The sequence below is a fragment of the Lithobates pipiens genome, unplaced genomic scaffold (genome assembly GCF_037356315.1).
Source record: "Lithobates pipiens isolate NorthernLeopardFrog02 unplaced genomic scaffold, aLitPip1_a1.2 Scaffold_16, whole genome shotgun sequence".
Lineage (NCBI taxonomy): Eukaryota > Metazoa > Chordata > Amphibia > Anura > Ranidae > Lithobates > Lithobates pipiens.
This window is the reverse complement of record NW_027507748.1, coordinates 645,357,495-645,363,507: the sequence shown is the minus strand read 5'-3', so window position 1 is coordinate 645,363,507 and position 6,013 is coordinate 645,357,495.

The window sequence follows — 6,013 nt, the reverse complement described above, 5'->3', positions numbered from 1 at the left end:
TGCTTTTTAATGCTAATATTTTATTCAACAGCCTAGATTTATACTGTCTCTTTTAAACACTTGATAGTTAAAAGAGGATGTCAATTCCTGGATGATTCAGGTTTTTATGGTACAGTATAACAGTTCCTAATTTAACTCCCTTTTTTTCTTTCTGCTTTTCAGCATAATGGCAGATGGGCAACTTAAAATAGTTCAAATGATAAAAATACATGTACTGCAGCCTTCAAAATTGCACAACAGAATTGGAATAGTTTGTGTTTAGTTGGCCATGAATATACAAAAAGTGCTTGCTGATTGTGCCAGCCAAATTGATGTTTCTCCATTGCCTATAATATGGTGACAAGCACTGTAAGACCACTATTTAATCCAGGACAGCAATGTCACCTTTGCATCCTTTGTGCCTGTTTCAATGTCATAACATGATGGGGGCACAACTAGTAACCACTTGACCTCTGGAAGATTTAACCCCCTTAATAACCAAGCCAATTTTTTGCGATATGACACTGCGTTATTTTAACTGACAATGAGACAGTCAAGCGACGCTGTACCCAAATAAATGTATGTCCTTTTTTCCCTCACAAATAGAGTTTTTTTCTTTCGGTGGTATTTGATATTATCTGTGATATTGCGGCAGACAAATTGGACACCAACTGACACTAATACAGTGATCCGTGCTAAAAAATATGCACTGTCGCAGTACTATTGACACTGGCTGGGAATGGGTTAACATCAGGAGCAATCAAAGGGTTAACTGTGTGCCTAACTGGTGTTTGTGTACTGTGGGGGAGGTGATTTTACAAGGGGAAGGCATTGATCAATGTTCCTGCTTTGCAGAAACACAGAATCAATGCCTTCCCTACTGACAGAACGGCGACCTGCCTTGTTTACATGGGCAGATCACTGTTCTGGCTCTCTGCCTAATGATCGGCGGGTGTTGGCAGATATCGAGCCAATCAGCAGCTGGCCATGCCAACCTGGATGGGCAAAACAAGGTACAATTTAAGAGTCATAATTCAGAGTAAACAACTTATTGATTTTGAAGTCAGCTGTAGGTAAAACCTAAAGTTATGTACAGTAGATGCATGAAAATATTTAGTACTGTGCAAAAGTTTTAGGCAGGTGTTAAGAAATGCTGTAAAGTAAGAATGATTTCAAAACTATATATTTAGTTGTTTAAAGTGATTGTATACATTTTTTCTTTATTTTTTTTAATAACAAACATGTTATGCCATGTACACACGAGCGGAATGTCTGTCAGAAAAAGTCAGACGGAAGCTTTTCATCGTATATTCCGATCATGCGTATGCCTCATTGTACTTTTTCTTTCGAAAATTCTGATGGACATAGAATTTTTTTTTTTTAATATTTCCGATGGAACCAATTCCTATCGAGAAAACCGCTCGTCTGTATGCTGTTCCGACAGACCAAAAACGCATGCTCTGAAGCAAGTATGAGACGAAGGCTATTGGCTACTGGCTATTGAACTTCCTTTTTCTAGTCCCTTTGTACATGTTGTACGTTACCACATTCTTGCTGAACAGACTTTGGTGTGATCATGTGTATGCAAGACAGTTTCAGCGGAACTCCATCGGAAAAACCTTCAGAGTTTATTCCAACAGGAAAACCGGTCGTGTGTACGTGGCATTATATTTACCTGTTCTGTGCAAAGATTTAGCACAGAGCAGCCCCGATCCTCCTTTTCTGGGGTCCCTCGGCGGCACCCCTGGCTCCTACTCTTATCTAGGGGATAAGGGAAAGCTGTATTTTATTTAATTTTATCTGTTTACAAGATGCAAAGTGAGAAAACAGAACCAAAATCAAAATCAAATCATTATTTTAGGTGACTGCCCTGTGGCTTTAAACCAGCATCAATTCTTACACTTGCATACTTCGTATACTTGTACAAAGTCAGGGATTTTGAATGATTAGAGTCAGATGTATGATTAACCAATTATAATAAGCAGGGGCTAATGATCATCAATTTCATATGTAGGTTGAAACACAGTCATTAACTGAAACAGAAACAGTTGTGTATCAGGTTTAAAACTGGGAGAGGAACAGCCAAACTCTGCTAAAGTGATGATGTGGAAGAGCACAGGTCATACACCCATGGCAAGACTGAGCACAGCAACAAGACGCAAGGTAGTTATACTGCATTCACAAGGTCACTCCTAGGCAAAGATTTCAAAGCAGACTGGGGTTTCAAGATGTGCTTTTCAAGCTCTTTTGATAAAGCACAAAGAAACAGGCAACATTGAGGATATTAAACACAGTGGCTAGCCAAGGAGACTTAATGCAGCAGATGAAAGACACATCATGCTTATTTCACTTTAAAAATCAAATGATTTCCAGCAGTGACATCAGCACAGAACTGGCGGAGACCAATGGGACCCAGGTACACCCATCTACTCTCTGGAGAAGTCTGGGCAGATGTGATCTTCATGGAAGAAATTGTCAGCAGGCGCTCTGGACTGATGGCTTGAAATGTGAAATATTTAGTTGTAGCAGGAAGCAGTTTGTTCGGGCAGGGCTGGAGAGTCAAACAATAATGAGTGTCTGCAGGCAACAGTAAAGCATGGTGGAGGATCCTTGCAAGTTTGGGGCTGCATTTCTTCAATCTGGAGATTTGGTCAGGTTCCTTGCAAGATTTGGTTGGTATCCTCAATGCTGAGACATACAGGCAGACACTTGACCATGTGTGTCAATTACCAAAGATTGGCGCCCTATATAAAATTAATGAGCAATGATATAGCTGCCCCTTTAAAAAGCGAAATGGTCACCTAATATTAGTAGTGCAAGTGTAAAGGTGGTGGTGCTTATTGTGCTCATAAAAATATATTAACAATGAAATCAATAAAAATGAATGAATGCACCATAATATCCCAAAATTATAGATATGTAACAGCAATCATAATTATAAAATCAGTGACATAATATGCAAACATAAAGTCCATGGGTGATAGATCCCAACACCAATCGAGTTTCTCCTATATGCAGTATGGATAACTTCTAGTTCTATCACCACAGGTGCTGAAAGGAAAGGTGGCAACTCACCAGAGGTGTATGACCTTTTTTTTACAGGATGGTCAAAAAAAAAAACATTTGGAAAGCCAGATTGGTTGCACTGCTGACACCACTCCACTCCAATGTTCCCTCAGGATAGAACTAGGATGTATAAATGACTCCAATGTATACTGTATGTGCCTGTATCCCTGCATTAGGTGTATACAGCATGTACAGATATGGCTATTTCCTCCAGGAGTGGTGTGCGGTGCAAGCCTCGCTCTAGATGGTTAAGCCAGATGGGTATCTCACAAGAGCCAGAAGTGATGAATCCCACTCTCCGACGTACATTTCATCGTGCTTAGCGTCTTCAGGAAGTAACATTACGCCGTTCGGGTTTGCATATATGTGAATGGAAAGCTTTCTATTGTTTGGGCTCCTCCAATATGGAGGAGGGGACAACTATATACTAAATAATCTGCCTCTAGAAATGCCAATCTACTCATGCTGACTGCATAGCTCGGTAGTAGATATAAGTATATAATGCAACAATTGAAATATGAAGATGAAAATACACAAGGATAGTCTCCTATAATGAATATACATAAACATGTTCTAAGTGAAACCAATAGTACATAGCCAAAATAACTAATTTGGACATACCAATTATGGGACATCTCTTGCTGTGGCACCCTCTAGTAGGAACCAACTCCACTACATCTCCACATATAAGTGTGTATGTATAGTGGATAGGAAATCTTCCTAATTGATAGCTACTAAGTGGGGGAAAAAATTGACAAGCAAATGGGCAAGATATAATGTCTAGTTGTGTAAAGACTAAAAAATGAACTAAAAAAACAAGAATGCAATAAAATTGTAATAATCAATGTGGGAATAAGTAAAACCCATATGAAGTATATTATATAAAACAGGTATAAAAACCCATATACTATGGAAATTGTATCACCAAGATATATATAAATATTAAAAAAGGATCTCCCCATATTTGGTAAATCCAATCACAATCAGCACATTCTATAGAATGCAATGAAAATAAATCCATAACAAAACATTTAAGATCAATATCCACAGTATCTCACAAAAGTGAGTACACCCCTCACATTTTTCTAAATATTTGATTATATCTTTTCATGTGACAACACTGAAGAAATTACACTTTGCTACAATGTAAAGTAGTGAGTGTAAAGCTTGTACAACAGTGTAAATTTTCTGTCCCTCAAAATAACTCAACACACAGTCATTACTATCTAAACCGCTGGCAGCAAAAGTGAGTACACCCCTAAGTGAAAATGTCAATATTTTGTGTGGCCACCATTATTTTCCAGCATTGAATTAACCCTCTTGGGCATGGAGTTCACCAGAGCTTCACAGGTTGCGACTGGAGCCCTCTTCCACTACTCCATGATGACATCACAGAGCTGGTGGATGTTAGAGACCTTGCACTCCTCCATCTTCCATTTAAGGTGCCCCACAGATGCTCAATAGGGTTTAGGTCTGGAGACATGCTTGGCCAGTCCATTACCTTTACCCTCAGCTTCTTTAGCAAGGCAGTGGTCACCTCGGAGGTGTGTTTGGGGTTGTTATTATGTTGGAATACTGCCCTGCCGCCAAGTCTGCTTCAGTATGTCTTGGTACATGTTGGCATTTATTGTTCCCTCAATGAACTGTAGCTCCCCAGTGCCGGCAGCACTCATGCAGCCTCAGACCATGACACTCCCACCACCATGCTTGACTGTAGGCAAGACACACTTTTCTTTGTACTCCCCACCTGGTTGCCACCACACAAGCTTGACACCATCTGAACTAACTAAGTTTATTTTGGTCTCATCAGACCACAGGACATGGTTCCAGTAATCTATGTCCTTAGTCTGCTTGTCTTCAGAAAACTCTTTGCGGGTTTTCTTGTGCATCATCTTTAGGAGAGGCTTCCTTCTGGGACACAGCCATGCAGACCAATATGATGCAGTGTGCGGCGTATGGTCTGAGCACTGACAGGCTGACCCCCCCACCCCACCAACCTCTGTAGCAATGCTGGTAGCACTCATACGTCTATTTTCCAAAGACAACTTCTGGATATGACGCATGTGCACTCAACTTCTTTGGTCGACCATGGCAAGGCCTGTTCTGAGTGGAATCTGTCCTGTTAAACTGCTGTATGGTCTTGGCCACCGTGCTGCAGCTCCGTTTCAGGGTCTTCTTATAACCTAGGCCATCTTTATGTAGAGCAACAATTCTTTTATTTCAGCCTTTCTGCCTTTCAGTGACCAGTAAGAAAGTGAGAGCAATAACACCAAATTTAACACACCTGCTGCCCACTAACACCTGAGACTTTGTAACAATAATGAGTCACAGGACACCGGGGAGGGAAAATGGCTAACTGGGCCCAATTTGGACATTTTCACTTAGGGGGGTACTCACTTTTGTTGCCAGCAGATTAGACATGAATGGCTGTGTGTTGAGTTATTTTGAGGGGACAGAAAATGTACACTGTTATACAAGCTCTACTTTACATTGAAGCAAAGTGGAATTTCTTAAGTGTTGTCACATATATAATAAACATAATAAAATATTTACAAAAATGTAAGGGGTGCACTCACTTTTGTGAGATAATGTATGTTTAATCCCAAAGGTTGTAAATAATGAATCCTAAAAATCCATTGTGTCTCCATTTGGGACACCTCTTTGGTCATGTCTGTGCCTCTTCAATGCTGGTGGACCCTAGCTATATCCCAAAATCTAAGAAGGGAAGGGTCCTAGTTGTGTACCAATCTGAAATGGCTGGATACACTGTGATGTCTGAAGCCTTTCTTGATGTTATCTATGTGTTCACCCACCCTCTTGGACACATAATAAGGTAGGTCACATATCTGGTATCACAGGTGATGAGTTGTCTGATATCAAATTCCTCACCTGTGATAGCAGAGGAAAAACGTGCGGTTTTCCTTGTTCTGTCACAAAAAGTTTTATATGCTTTGCATCTTTTGCATCT